Below are 17,159 nucleotides of genomic sequence, written 5' to 3'. Positions count from 1 at the left end.
TAGATTCACTCAGATGACTCTTTGTCCTCATGAAGCTTGTTCATGGATGTCTGAAGTGATGCTTCACACCAGGGTTTCTCTTATGAAGATGAATTGGCATGCACACCTGAAATAAAAGAAAACAAAAAAAACAGCAGACCAGCAGTATTCATGCATAGACATTTTTAGACTTCTGTTGATCGTATAGTGGTTTTTTTTTTTCTTCTTAACCTAATCTTAATTTGACACCTAATAGACCAGTGAGGTGGGGATTAAAAGTACTAAAGGGGAAAAACCTATGAGGAAATGTTCACCGCAGGATTTTGCCCCCGAGGCTTATTGCACTTCGGTTCTTTCCTGGGCTCCTCACTGGTTTGTGTGTCCTAATCTGTCCCTTTCAGTGTTGTGCACACTGTATAGTGTGAGACATAAGTTCCTAATGCAGAACAAAAATACATGTATTTCCAAAACAATGCAATCACTACATTTCAGTCCTCTAATTAAACATCAGTCCTGGTAGACATCATAACTTCCCTTTGTTCTGTTAACAAAGAGTCTTTCATCTTTGTTGTAGATTACTGGGGTAATTAAGAATTCACAGCCTTAACGGTTAGCACCTCAGCAAGCTGCCCAGTGAGTTTGGTGTAGTGGGGAGGTGCTGTTTTAGCAATGCTAGCAGACTGTGTAAAAGCTGATTAACATTGTTCATTTCTTTTACGTATTTTTTGTTTTTCCTGCATTCTTTCATCAAGTGTCCAGGTTTACCGCAGTAATGACAACTACCCTCTCTCTTAGGACATTTACTTTCCTGTCGGTTCTCTGTTTTCAACTTAAAGGAAGCTGCTGCAATCTTTACTCTGGCTTTAACATCAGAGTTTCTTTCCCAAATAGCTAACCTGTCCAAGTTGCTTTGCAGGGTTCTATTGGACCATGTGAGATCTAAGAAAGGCAGTGCATTTCTATATTCTGTTAAAAGACCATCAAACCATGTACGAGCTAGTGGTCCTTTATCATCCAGTACCTTCTCTGGAGTGTCAGCTATTCCACTGTATGCTGCAGCTGACTGACAAAACCTTTCAGTGTACTCACTTACAGTTTCATCCTTCTTTTGCACACAGTTAGTGATTCTGGACCAGTCTGTTTTGGGTCCTATGATATTCTTTAGAATTTTTAAAACCCCTTCTCTCAAATCGCCTTTACTGGCATGTTGTAGTTCAGAAGTAACAGCAGACTCAAAACTGTTGAATTCAGATTCAGTTAGAATTTGTGACATCAGCTGTGTGACTTCTGGTAACGACATGTCATAAAGACGCATTTTGCTGTTCATTGTTCTTCTAAATTCTGAAAAATGTGTGCATGCTGAAGGTAAGCTCTGGGACAATCTCTCTATGTCTTTGGGTCTTAGCGCTTTGGCAACCGTTTGTACTGGGACAACAGAAGAGTTTGGAGAAACACCTTCAATTTTCTCAATTCCCTGAGATCTTCTCCTAGCACCACATACCTTCACTGAATTCACTGCATCTTTCTCCATTGTTACAGTATTGCCACTGTCTTCTGGTCTACATGAAGACTGTAAGTCAGGATAGCTTTCATCTGACTGTTGGTCTTTTGAATCACTTTTGGTTGAGGCCTGGTTATAGCCCACCTTTTTAGTGAAACGGGACAATCTAGTGTGCAGCTGTTGGTTTTGTTCTTTCAACTTAGTGATGCACTGAGCTTGTTCTTGTGCTAATGATAGTGTAAATTCTCTGTGGCAGCAGATAATGCCTTTTAGATTTTTCTTTCGGATACATGTTCCGAGTACCTTTTTGCATTCTTCAATTGACCAAACTTTATCTGGATCAATACCAAATTTCTTTGTCAAATCAAATTTTACTGACTCAGTCACTATTGAGTCCATATGCTCTCCTAACAATGATTTAAACTCATCGTCTGTCCATAATGGCGTAGCTAGTCCACCTTTCTCTGTGGTTGGAATTAGCCTAGCATTCTTTCTAACCATTTTTGCGAGTTTCCTTGCTACCACGCAATCACAACACTAAAACTTCTCTGATCAACAGAGGGTACGCTTGTTAACACAGATCAACTATTGTTAACCTTCCCTGAACTAACAGAGGACAACACAAACTACTAGCACTTAATGCTAAACTTCTCTGCCAAAACAGAGGATAACAAATTTTAGCATTTTAAGGCTAAACTTCCCTGCTTAAAACAGAGGATTTGCCATGAAACAGAGGATAAACAATTTTAGCACGTAATGCTAAACTTCCCTGGGTGAACAGAGGATAAACAACTCTTCTCTAAAAGAACAACTTTAGAGGGTAACTTAGTTAACTAAACTGTAATAGCTGTAGTTAACCTTCCCTGAATAAACAGAGGATAAACTAGTTTGCTAACCAAACCCTGCAGCTTGTTTGTTAACACTTCTCTGGCGGCGCAGAGGATTACTATATGTACTGGTCTTTAGTGGTTCTTTTGGATAGAGTTATACTCACAAAATCGTTGTTGAGCTGAAAAAAGGTTCTGGATTTCAGTCGGGAACGATGTCTGGTAAGAAGCTCTATCCGGGTCACGGCACCAAAACTGTTGTGAACTTTTCTCAGAGACCAGGAGACGTTTTGGATATCTTGAAGCAGAAGTTTCTCTTTATTGAGATCCTAGCTGTTCGTTCGCTGCAGTCATCAAAAGTCGTCTGACTAATGTCAGATACAATACAGTTTAAATATATTTCCAGGGGGAGGATTACATAGAGGTGGAGTCAATCTAAACAAAGCATGCAAATGCAGTACAGGAATCAGCCCGTTACCAGAGTTCCCCAGCCCTGATCTCATTATCATAACAGTGTCATTCAAAGGCATAGGTGCTAATTCAGTCAGTCTGACAGTATTGCCCATACCTTTCACATTATCATAGAGACAAAGGCATCGCTGTAGCTTGAGAACAAAAGGTTAATGTCTCAGACACCTGGGCTGCCTGATTTGATCTTCTTAGAATGTCATCATCTGTACCTTTAGAGGCTAAATAGAATATACTTCACTTTAGATTTTCCTGTGAAGCTATTTCAGAACATATGATCAACATTTCTTAAATTTGTAATCCTACAGTAACTTCACTCATAAATCTATCTACAGTCAAATACAATAAAATAGCAATATAATATGTGTTTATGTGTGGTTGTTCAATGCACACTGAAGGCATGATGCCACCATAAGTTTGCAGAGAATTATATACAATATGCACAGTGAAGGCATGATGCCACCATAGGTTTGCAGAGAACTATATACAATATGCACACTTGAAAGGCCTGGGGTGGGTTGTGAGGGCCGCTGTAAACCAGTGTCCATCCTCACACATCTGAAATTACTTAAACACACAAACACTTCGGTAGGTAGTGGGTAAAAAAAAAAAATCTCCTCGGTCTCTAATGGTACGCATTACATATACATTTTTGTGTATGTGCTCAACAAGCATGTCCTCCTGCGCACATACCACGAAATCACACCACTCCAAACCTGTTAGGAGGATCTGACCTTGTACTTGCCAATAGTACTTGTGCTGCCTCCTAAGCTGTAAAGAGCCACCAGACATTTTCAGGTAGGGACAGTCAACATAACTCTTGACGTTGGGGCATTTAATTTCCAGCAGGCCATATTTGGGGTTTTCAGAAGGATGAAACACGACTCCATCAGGGGAGCATCCCAGCCATGGAGCATCAGGGTGTATAATGAAGCCGCAGGGTGAATAGTTCACATTTTTTAATCTGCAGTACTCTGTCACGGCAACTGGCTCCATATCGACTCCTCTCCTCATGTCCTTAGTCATGACAGTCCCCCTCAAAATTCTGTGTGCCAGATTTTCAGCTGATGTATGATAGCGAACATGGCATGCCTCATGGAAGCGTGTAGATGTGACTCGCATCTTTCTCAGTCGATGCCATTCCTGGCATGAGCACTGCTCCCGTGTTGCAGCTTCAATCATGTGGGCCATGTGAAATGACACCTGTAGCGTTTTCATACATACATGTTCCTCTTCTGATAACACATAGGCGCATGTGGTTGGCTGAAGCCTATAGTCATGGATGGGAAGGGAAGGTTGTGCAGGGGCGTCTGGGATGTTGATGATTTCCCGCATTTCTGGTGTTTTTTGCTGAAATGAAAGCACACTCCCTGCCTGGACAGCCCCAAAAGCTGTCTGAACTAATGGGACTTCCACTGACATACCCATGGTGGTCACCAGAGGTGCAAGCAAAGGGGGGAAGTCCTTATAGACTTCTGCCACTCTCAATGTGGAGAGATCTGGCATTTCCCCGTCAAGTGCTTTGTAGAGAGAACTTCTGAAAATGTTGAAATGAAAAAATGTTTAAAAAACTGCAGCATACATATTAACCACATCAACACATAGCTTAAACTAAAGCTAGCGTAATCTCACCTTACACAAACAGCAGTAGAATTTTGGGGTTTGCGGACCTCCATGTCTTCCACTGGACTTGGCCTAACACCCTGACAGCAATGACACATTTTGACATGGCATCACAATAGTTACATGTGCATAGGTACAATTCACATGACAGATAGATGACTTACCAAGGTCCTTGGCTTATGCCAGGTCTGCTCAGTTTCTGTGCAACTGTGCACTGGGGGTACAGCAGGGATGCCTAATTGTGAAAAGTGTGCTGTTTGGTATAGTAGTGCAACCAAATGGTTGCATAAGGCACACCCCGCCACACAGGAGCAGTGGGTGCTCACCAAAATGACAGGTTTCGAGTCTTTTAACACCATCTAGGGAAAAATAGAAGCTTAGATCAGAAATACCTCTTGAGAGCTAAACAAGAGCTGTTAACAAGAGAAAAATATAACTAATAAAAGCATACGGTTGTATTGTAGATGAGAGCCACATAGGCCTACCCATTCATATCCATAAACAGTAGACTGAGCCATGTACATTTAGATAATGCAACTTATCAGCCGGCCTAACCATTACCCTAACATTGACCCTATAGTCACCCTACTCTCAATTCGTGTGGCTTTTCATTTTTCCTCATGGATCTATGACAGACTGCCCTCACGCAGACCTCTCCTGTCACCTTGTTTTTTATTGACACTGTTAGGGAAAAAGATGAAAATACATTTTGAAACTGGGTTACACTGTTCTTACACTGTGCTAGTTTGTCTGTTCTAATAGAGTATTGTAAAACAAAAAAGCTCAGTGTTTCCCACAGAATTGAATTGTATTTGTGGTGTGGGGGGGTCAGAGTCAATAAAATGAATAGTCTATACTGTAGTTATACTGCACGACAAGTCGATCTTGACAAGTAGCTGTAACGTTATAAAAAGATCCTTGATTAACGCTTTACCCTCTCTGGTTATAGTATGCTAACCCTGACATCCCAACAGCATTCTAACAATATTATGTTCTAAAGGATTTCATCCCATTTCAAAAGTACAACATAGAAAATCATTGTGTGGTGATCAATTTTGATATTGTGGTGAGCCGCCACAAATTAGTCAATGTATGGGAAACACTGTAGTTAACGTTAACAAGTTCAGTCACGTCAGTTTCTTGATTATAATGTAGCATGATAACGTTAGCTACTTACCCTCATAGTTGTCGATATAGCTGCCGATGTACATTTTAAATCCCTTTTCCCGCTTGCTGTTGGGAGCGGCACATGATGTTTTTACGAGTCGGTCAATGTCATTTACCGTGAGATGGGGTAATTCCTGAAGACAACGACTATAAAAGAGCGCCATAGCTGTCCAGCTTCAGTCCGTGTATAAACAGGAAGTTGCTAGCGGAAGTTGCCAGCCCAGTACACGCGAACCCGGAACTGTGATGTGCATGGAGCGTATGATGTGCCTTCCAGAAAGGGAACGATATGCCAGGAATATGGACCTGTTTCTGTGTGCCCTTATTTGGTCCTGTTCCTTTTCTTTAGTCCAGTTAGTCATTCTGTGCACCCGTGTTCCTCAGTTACCCCTTATATTAAAATCAAAGTCTGTGCATTTTGTCTCTGTTGGGTCTCTATCATCCAATATATGTGTCTTCCCTGTTCAAGTATTGGAGCAATACTTGAACAGGGAAGACACCCCCCCCATTAACATAAATATGTTTGAAATCAAAGGCAAAGATGTTCAAAGCACTCCCAGCTTGTACCTTGTCATCTGTGGTGTCCTAATATTGATGCCCGTCTTACTTGCGTACAATGCACCAAAGACTTTTGAGGTTAAAGCAAACTCCATTTCTGCTGATCCATTGGGCATTTTAACAGAAAAGACACAACTGCATTTCTTTGGATTTGGTTACGCTACAATGTACCCAGCTAAATTTTTACTACTTCTGCTGCTGTCATCTGGAGATGTACACCTAAATCTTGGGCCAGTTTTTCACACCGATGGAGGCAGAGCTACATGTAACGATTACAGCTTTCCAGCCAATTATAATGTCAATAACATCTGCAATTTACCCTGACTCCGAGGCTGGATGGCGTTTGTCCCGATGGAGCTGTCCCTGGCTGTCGTTGGGGATCGCCTGGGGAGGTGCGGAGGGGTGACGAGACTGGTCCGGCCATTTAAGACTCGGCACAGCGTAATGAATCGACAGGTGAACTTGGGCAGCGGCTGAAGTTACCAATTGTGGATGAAGTGGAAAATGCAGAGCTGTGCTGTCTAGCAGGAGTAAAAGCAGCGGCAGTAGTGTTTGATCAATCTGAGATCACTTACTGAGATCAGACACTGAGGTGAGTTCTATGCCTCACATTAATCCTTATATGCCAGTTACTGTGTCATTGTCATTACTGTAATGGCCAGTCTGCAATAACGGACGAATGCCAACAGAGTTTTACAAGAGCCAAAAGGCATGCAATAAATCATGCAATATTGAAACAGAGGAAGTCAAGACTCTTTCAATCTGTGAATCATGCTAAAGTCATCTGGAACTCTGGAAGTAAACCTAAAGGAATTCTGGGAGGACATATAAATATATGAAGTATACTACCAAAATTAGATCAGATACAGAATTTACTTATTGATTCCAATTTGGATTTTTTTTTGTGCATTTCTTAGACTTGGTTGAATCATAATGTTCTTACTAACCTAATTAATGTACCAGGATATACTTGTTATAGGAGAGATAGGGTCAGTGGAAGGGGTGGTGGTGTTTTCATTTATATAAGGGAGCATTTTAGATATTTACAATTTGAATTGAAGGTGAACATGGAGTGTTTGGGATTAAATGTTATTCTTTCTCCAAATATGAAATTTAATATAGTTGTGCTTTATAATCCTTCATGTCATGATTAGTTTTATAATGAACAAAAGAATCTTCTTTCTCTTGTTGATAACAGCTGTGAATATATGATGTCTGGTGATTTTAATATTAATTGGATAGTTAAAAATTTTAAATCACCGTTGAAATTAAGTATGGAGAAATTTCATTTTAAACAATTGACCACTCGAATCACAAGAAAAAGTGAAACTCTTTTGGATCTGATTTTCATGAATAGACTAGAGAGGGTAATGAAAATATATGATCTTATTACTTGTCTTTCAGACCATATGACACTGATCGTAAGAAAATTAACTAGAAAACGTTTACCTCATCATAATAAAACAGAAAATCAGATTTTAACAACAGGAATTCCCAAGTCAAAAGTAGTTAACTTTGAACATGACTTTAAGGAAGTTAATTGCGAAAAGGTTATTAAAGAGTCAGACTTAAATCACAGTGCAGACAATTTTGCCTCTATTTTAAGTGAATTAATAGGTAAATATACGAAAACCTGGAAGAGTAGGCCTAAGAAATTCTCTCTTCCATGGTTTAACAGTGATATTCTTCAGATTATTAAAAGGCGAGATCTTGCTCTTAAAAAGTCATTATTAACAAAATCTTATACTGACCATCTTATTTACACTGGCTTGAGGAATAAAGTAGTATCAGTGTTGCTAAAGGCTAAGACTAATTATTTTTCCAAATTAATTGAGGAGGCCAGTGGCAACAGTTCTAAATTGTGGCAACATATAAATAGACTGTCAAATTCAAATAGGCAAAAACATTCTACTATAAATTGTCTTCAAGTTAGTAGTAATATGATTCGTAGTAATGAGGCTATAGCAAATGTTTGTAATAGTTTTTTCATTCAATCCGTACAAGAATCAGCATGTCATTTTAAGTAAATTGAGTCATCAGCTAAAGAATTAAATTCTGACCATACAGGCTTATTTTATATTAAAGAGGTATCTCTTGATAAGGTTCAGAAAGTGATTGCAAATGTGTGTAATTCTATGTCTAAGGACATCTATGACTTCACGCTGAATTAATCAAAAGATACCAAAGTTGTCTGTTGAAGCCGATTACCTATTTAGTATATTTGTCAATACAAGCAAAAACATTCCCAGAGAGCTGGAAAACAGCAATAATTACACCGGTATATAAATTGGCATCATAAAATCATGCATCAAACACCATGGCTGCGTTCGAAACCGCATACTTCCATACTATATAGTAGGCAAAAAGCAGTAGGCGAGTGAATAAGTATGTTTGAATCTTAAGTATTCATAAAAGAGTAGGCGAGAATGAGTAGGCGAGTGCACTAATTCCCGCGAGATTCGGACGAACGTCTACTTAAAGTGCGTTCGAATATGCCTACTTACCTACTATATAGTAGGGAAAATGAGGACGTGAAGAAAGAAGTACGTTCGAAACCTCAGTATTCATAAAAGAGTAGGCGAGAAATCCCCGGATGTCCTACTGCTTCAGCCCAGATTCTGAAGTGGTCATCTGATGGATACTTTTCAATCCCAGGAGGCCACAGGAGGCCAAAACGTCATCATCGAACGTGATTGGGAACCGCAACGAGAGTGTTTACAAATGTGAGTATTACAAACCAAAACACGGTTCTCTGTCTGAAAATCGTATTTGTTGAGCTGTATCGTAAACTGCTGATTTGCATAAGGTGTCAAGACGTGTAACGTTAAAGTATATTTGCGATTTCGCTGTAAAACACGTTTATTACGTATAGCGACCATAGCATCTTAAAGATGATTACTAAATGTTTAACAACTGACAGGAACATGTTCTAAGAGAATTAAATGAGCACATCACAACACGAAACAGACATCTAAATGAGTGATGGACGTTATGTGAGTTTATGTAGAGTTCACTGTTGTCAACACTGCTTTACATTAATGTAAATAAACACATGTACATATAGTAACTAAACATGAGTTATCTATTTCATTTGTCTAATAGTACTGTTGATAAATTCAGGAGCATTTGAATTTGATGATAAACCAATGAACACAACAGCTAGCTCATAAATGTAGTATTGAGCACATGAATCAGAGGGAGCTGAATCTTGTGTGGATGTTACAGGGACAGATGAGAGAAGTATGCTTGTCTGGTGAAGAGTGATTGATGAAGCAGTGCTGCCATCAAAGGCTTTGAGTGAGTACACTACACACATCTATTTAAACCTTAAGTTGCAGTTTCTTAATAATATAAAAAAAAAACTTTAAGCACTTTTCTGATTCTAGATTTCTGTGCCTTTGTTGCAGATATTTTGCGGTGGAGCAGGACCTGAAAGGAAAGGTGACAGCAGCATTTTTGGGGAAAAACAAAATCCGAAACTTAATATAAAATTTGGTAATTTTGTTACTTCTAATACAGAGATCTTCAGAATCAGAATCAGAATCAGAATGAGCTTTATTGCCAGGTATGTTTACACATACTAGGAATTTGTTTTAGTGACAGCAGCTCCACAGTGCAACAAAGTGACAGTGACAAGACAAAACATAGATTACAAAGAATAACAATATACAAGTACACAAGACAAAGTGCAAAGTGCAAAATAGCAAAAACACAATATACAGATTATGCCATTATTATGTATAGGTTTTTAATGCAATAATAAAAAGATCAACTTTTGTATTATATTTGTGCATCTTTGTATGATCTGAAATATCTGCTGCAGACTGGTGTGTGCAGTGAGAAAAGAGAAATCCTCAGCAGCATCCTGGAAATGGTCAAGTGCCATCAATGAGACCCTCCATCACTCCACCTGCCCTTTGTCTCATCTGGACCAGATGTTGCTGTGGTCTCTTCATCCTCAGAGACCAAAGAGCCAGCGAGAGCATCTCTAGAGAAAGACTAAAATACCAATATGTCTGAATAAAGCTTTGTTCCATGTGTCTTTATTTATGTTCATGGTTACTTTATTATTTTACTCATATATCCATGTTGTTATCAGTAAATAAAACATAAGTTTCATTAACATATGCATTAATTAATTACTTGATTGAAAAAAACATGCTTGTTTTAATAAAAAATATAATTAATTATAGGTCAGCATTTATGATTATTATTGATCAGTGCATTCTGAGGTAATCCTAATTTCTAAGTAGTAATACTTACATTTTTTGAGTGTAAAATCAACTGTCTTCTCCAAACACAAGACCTTGGAGAAGCGGATCCACGTCTCCTTTGTGCAGATATTGCAAACATGGAGGAAGATGTACTAGGTAGGGTTGTTGTGTTACTGATGCTATGAGGTGTTTGAGCACCTGTTGTGCTTATTTTCTTTTTATTATTATTACTACATAACTTATTACAGGCTCAGGGAAAGATGGTATTTATCTTTAACAATGAACAATCATAATGAGAAAACCTAAAAACATAACTATTAGGCTTGCTTACATCATAGTATGTGATTATATACACAGGGAAATATGATTAAATGTCTCTGAATAATCCAAATATTCACATCATAGTTTATCAAAAATTGGATTTGTTTTTGTTACTGATAAGCCTCAGGGATGAAAAGAGAAATTTAACAGTAATTTAAGCTATAGTTTTGCGTGTGGATAAACAATTTTGAACATAAAACAAAAGTAATAACTTTTGCAAAAATAAAGAATTTGGGTTTTCCTAACAAAAATTATTTCTTTAAGATTTAAAAAACAGAAAAACCTAAATGAACCCAAAACGTATCCGTTATACTACAATCACAATAAAAGAACAGCTGTTTCTTCAACATGACCACAAAATGAACAAATGTCATCAATATCAAAATATTTATAGAAAGATGAATTAAACCTGTCGCTATATGTTAAGTTGTTGCACTTGTTATAACGTCGTTGGTCACATGATAACGTCAACATGGCGGAAGACGTGCAGATCACATCCATACTCAACGAGATTTGGCTGTAGAGTACGTACTCTTTTAGCGCTCGTTAAGTAAGTACTTATTGAAATTAAGTACCTACTCATTGAGTATGCGGTTTCGAACGCAGCCCACATGTCATGATCGGGGCTGTGGGTTTTCCCTCAGCCACCTGAGGTCGCTGTTTGCACTGCACTCTGATTCATCACGTCTGTTTTGTCATTACCACTGATTCACACACAGCTGTTCACTATCTGGACTCTGTATAAGAACACTCACTCTTCATTCCGTTTTCAGGTCTGCATTGTCTTGTCTCTAGTTATGTGTACTTTGTGTTCTTGGAAATCCCTGACCTTTGAGTTCTTGATTTTGTTTTGTAGTGTTTCAGTTTGTGCCGTGTTGGCCTTTTTGTTTGTTTGTTTGTTTGTTTATTGTTCATTAAAATCTCCTTCCCAGCATTTGGACCCAGACCTCCTTGCTACTCACCCGTGACAATTGTAGTTCCATCAAATAATTGGTGTTGTGCTGCTGTGACTCACATGAGCAGGCTCACTATTGGCTGATTCAGAGGTCAAGGGCGGCCATTTTGTGTTCCAATCATTGTAGTCTTTAATTTACAACACTTAAGTCAGAACTTAAGAATCAGTCTCAAACTTTACTGAAAGTTGCTTTTAGATTCTTTATAAAAGTCTCCTACTCTTAAAAGAGTCCTACTTCTTACTAAGAATTTTTTGACACTTAAGTCAAAGTTTAAGACTTCTCTTAAGAGCATTTCTTAGTAGTTTTATACATACGGCCCCTGGGACCGTATGTATAAAGCTTCTCAGAGTCAAATTTTAGTCTTAAGTGTTTAAAAATTCTAAGAGTGACATATTTTTACTCTTATTTCTGGACTTAAGATAAAGAGTGATTCATAAAAGTTCTTAAGTGTTAAGACTAGGTCTCAGCTCCTAAATTATTTAAGAGAGTTGGAGAGGTCTCCTAACCTAGTTAGGAGTAACACAATGGCAGCAAAAAGGAGGAAACCCAGGTGGGGGTATGGTCGTAAGCGAGGGTTGCTCCAAAAAGTGGGCTATTTAAAGATCATCCTCCGTAAAAGCCAGCATATTATATAAATAGTGAAGAAAAGGCAAAAGCTTACAGCACCTGGTATTCCCAGGCGGTCTCCCATCCAAGTGTAACAAGGGGCCTTATCAGCCGAGTTACAAGACTAAAATGGGGTCAGATTTAACTGTGAGAGATGACTAGTGGTTAAAAGAATGAGACATAAAACAAGATTGGTTTAAATAGATTTGGTGTATTTACAAGGTTCACATAAAAGACTTTAAAACAACACGATAAAAGTAGGTAAACTCTGTTAAAAGAATACAGTTCATTTGTCCATACCCTAAAACAGTCCAAGAATCCCAGTGTGTTGATAAGTCCAATGTGAGTGTCCACCAGTGCATGTACAATCCACAGAAAGTTTAATCCAAAGTTTGCAGGTGGTGAATGGAAAGGTGAGCTCTAAAATTAGCAACTCCTCAATCCAACAGTTTGGTTACTGCCCTTTGTTTGTCATGCTGCTCTATTATACAGTTGTACTTCCTGCTTCCTGTCATGTGTCTAGTCACATGACAGGCCAACCATCCATTTATTAAAGACACACACACTTAAAATGTTAAGAGTAATAAAATGGCCTAAAAAACACTTAAAACTCTATAATACATTTAAATGATTGTAATAAATAGAGCTGTAAAACACGTCTTTCTAAAAGCCAGCATATTATATAAATAGTGAAGAAAAGGCAAAAGCTTACAGCACCTGGTATTTCCAGGCGGTCTCCCATCCAAGTACTAACCAGGCCCGACGCTGGTTAGCTTCCGAGATCAGACGAGATTTTTTTTTTTTTTTTTTTTAATTCAAAAATATACAATTACATATTATTACAGTTTAAGAAAACAAAAACAAAAATAAAAACATTAAAAAATATTTTAAAAGCAATTAGGCAGTGTTAGATCAAAACTGGTACATGTCTTAGTAATGAAAGGATTATCATCAACAATGCACTTATTAAAAATCCCCATTTGTCCTGTCATATTAAAATAATCATACAGGATCTTTATAGTATTAGTTAACTTATGCTTAAATAATACACATACTGATAAATCTTTTTTCTCTTTTTTCATTAGGTTCCGTCTAGACCATATTACATGTCTTGCAACAGATAACCATAAATTAAGAGCATACTTATTACTTGCTTTTCCATTGAAACCAAATAGTAATAAAGTTTCCCATCCATCTTGTATTATACTTTGATCACCTATAAACTTTCCCACCATCTTTTTTAACTTCCTCATAAAACATTCTAATTTCTTACATATAAAAAACATATGCAGTATTCCTTCATCTTCCTCATAACATACTTTGCATACCGCATCTTTTGCTATCCCAATTTTAAACAATCTCATTTCATTTAATATACAATTGTGTCTTAATAGAAAATCAAAATTTTCTAACACAGGACTTCTAAAATTCATCCTTACATTTTTCCATATTTCTCTCACATCCAGCAAATTAAACAATTTTCCCCAGTATTCATTTGCTCTGGGCTTAACAAAAACATCATTACAAAAAAGCAAATAAAATGTTTTTATAACACATGCATCAAAGTTGACATTCTCTTCTTTTATTCTTAAAAACACCTCAATTGTATCATTTTTATTTTCCTTTTCATTTCTCTCAATTTTATCTATCCATTCTACTGGAATTGCTGCTTTTATTTTCTCATAATTGATTTTAATATCTTTCCTATCCTTTATCTCTTCTTTCTCCTCAAGCGTGTCTATAATAGCTTGTAGAGGCAAAAACCCTGGTTTCACTTCATATAGAATATCCTTTACTTGCCTCAATCCAGCTTCAAACCAATTTTTATAAAATATAATTTGACCATTACAAATTACCTTCTCATTTAAAAACAGCGGTTGATTTAACATCTGTTGTCTGTCCTTTGGTTCAAAATAAACATTCCTTTTAAAATCATTCCATGTCTTTAAAACTTCTTTATAGAATTCAGGCATATTTGCAATCATATTAATTTTCAATTTCATCCATAATATATCACTGCCTATTTGTCCACACTTATTCATAAAAAACAACATTATTTTTCCCCAAGCAGATCCAGAATTATTTAAAAACCTTTTCATTATTTTTATCCTCATACTTTTCATTCTTAAAAGAGGATCAATTAGTCCCAATCCTCCTTCCTCCACTTTTCCTATTATAGTATTATATGCAATTTTAGAAGGTTTACCATCCCATGAAAAAATTAAAATATTATCTTTTATTTTTTTGTATACCCATGACGGGAGACTTACTACAGTCAGAGTGTACCACATCTTTGATAGAAATAATGAATTTAATACTAAAACTTTACCTTTTAGAAAAAGACCTCGTTGTTTCCAAAAATTTAGTCTTTTTTATCATACCACCAAGCACCTCCTCCCATATTAAATCTCGTATTTTTATTTCATCCATACCAATTCTAATTCCTAAAATCTTCATATTATTTGACTGTTCTTTAAATTTAAATATTCCTGTTAGATCTTTTACTTGCCCCATTCTCATATACTCAGTTTTTTCTTCATTTACTTTTGCTCCTGCTCCTCTACAATATTTTTCAATTATATTCATTGTCTTTTTAACACTATTTAAATCTTTTAAAAACAACGTAGTATCATCAGCATATTGAAAAACCTTTTGCTCTATATTATAATTTTCTATAAAAAATCCACTAATTTCTCTCTCTGCATTTATCGCTAACCCTAAAGGTTCAGCCACAATAGTATATAATAATGCTGACAAACGACATCCCTGTCTAATTGATCTAGTTATGTTTATAAAATCTGTTAAAAACCCATTCACTTCGACACAACTAAAGATCCCATTATAAAGACATTTCATCCATCTAATAAAATTATTTCCAAATCCAAATCTTTCTATTAAGTCAAATAAATAACTATGCTCCACTCTGTCAAAAGCTTTTTATAAATCCACACTGATTAAATATCCCTTTTCTCCTTTTTCTTTAATATACCAGACAATATCTCTTATATTACACACTGTGTCTGAAATATCTCTATTTAAAACACTATAAGCTTGATTTGTAGTAATAATGTTGGGAATAACCTTCTTCATCCTATTAGCTAAAATCTTCGCTAAAATTTTATAATCTGTGTTTAACATACTCAGTGGTCTATAATTCTTCAACTCTTCTTTATCTCCTTTATTTTTATAAATAATTTTAATCATTCCCTTTTTCATACTTTCACACAACTGTTCCTTCTTAAAAATAACACTATAAATTACATATAATATCAGGGTTAAAATACTTTTAAAAGCCTTATAAAATTCACTTGATAAACCATCTAATCCAGGACTTTTGCCTATACTTAATTGAGTAATAGCTTCATCTATTTCCTCTTCTGTTATTTTATTATCACACATTCTTCTGTCATCATCCTTCAATTTTACTTTTATTTGATTCAATAAAAATTCTTTATCTTCTTCTATAACTCCCTTCTCCTGAAATAAATTAAAATAGAAATCTTTAACCTCCTTTAGAATTTCATTCTTTTCTTTAACACTCTTTCCATTTTTTATCACACTTCTAATTAATTCTGCCTGTTGCCTTGTTTTTTCTAATTCATAAAAAAACGTTGTACTTCACTCGCCCTCTACTACATTTTTAGCTCTACTTCTTATTATGGCACCCATACATTTTTCTTCTTCTATTTTTTTTAGTTTTTCTTCTAATATTACAATTTTCTCCACTTCTGCCTTTCCTTCCTCAGCCTTTTTCATCTCTTTGTCCCATTCTCTTTTAACTTCTCTTTCCTTAGCTCTTTTTGCTCTTTGCACATTCTTTGCATATTTTATTGTAAATGACTTTATTTGTATTTTAAGATTGTCCCACCACAAACATATTGCTTCCTCATACAGTATATTATTTATACTATTTATTATTATATTTTGCACTTCCATTTTATAACAATCATTTTTCAATAATTCTTTATTAAATAACCATATTCCACTTCCCCTCTCAACTCCACTCCAATCCACTATTACATATAAGAAATCATGATCACTCCCGCTATATAATTTGTAATATATATTTGATATATATTGTTCAAGTTCCTTACTACTTAATAAAAAATCTAATCTACTTTGCTTTAAAACTGAATTCACAACTTGTCTTCGTGAATATTCCCTTTTAAATTTATTTCTATTTCTCCATACATCAATCAGGTTGTGTTGGGACATCGTTCTTCCCAACTCATTTCTCCCACTATCAGCTTTATATATCATTTTATCATCAACATCAATTCTTTCTAAAACAGTATTAAAATCTCCAATCAAGAACACATTTTGCCACACACTCATTAAATCACTCAATTCCTTAAAAAAAACAACTCTTTCTAACCCCTCATTTGGAGCATGAATGTTACATATTATTATTTCTTTTTCTTTACTTTTTAATTGAATAACCAATACCCTACCCTCATTATCCTTATATAATACATTTGTTTTGTTAAGCACTTCTCTTTTTATTAAAATAGCAACACCTCTTTTTTGTTGTGGGTCATTATTAAATAAAAGTTCTCCATCCCACATTTTTTTAAACCCATTAATTTTTTCATCATTCCAACATGTTTCTTGTAAACATAATATGTTGCATATCTTAGTCAAATGAATCAAATTTTCTAACTTCGTAACATTTGATAATCCTCTAGCATTAACGGATACAATACTAAATTGACTCATCATCCCAAACACATAAAAACAAAACAGAATGACCCATAAATAACAAAAACACCCCAGAAACCTTTCCATCTGTCCAGTTCATTAATCAAATAATTCATTTTTGTTCAGTCTCTCTGTCCTCTTCCTCTCTTAAACCAGTCAGATTCTGTCTTTTTTTCTTTTTTTCTTTAGATTCTCTTCTCATTCTTTGTTTTTCCATCACCTTCTCAATATTAATTTTTGC

Source organism: Garra rufa, unplaced genomic scaffold (assembly GCF_049309525.1).
Source record: "Garra rufa unplaced genomic scaffold, GarRuf1.0 hap1_unplaced_002, whole genome shotgun sequence".
NCBI classification, from domain to species: Eukaryota; Metazoa; Chordata; class Actinopteri; order Cypriniformes; family Cyprinidae; genus Garra; species Garra rufa.
Note: the sequence above shows the minus strand (reverse complement) of the source record.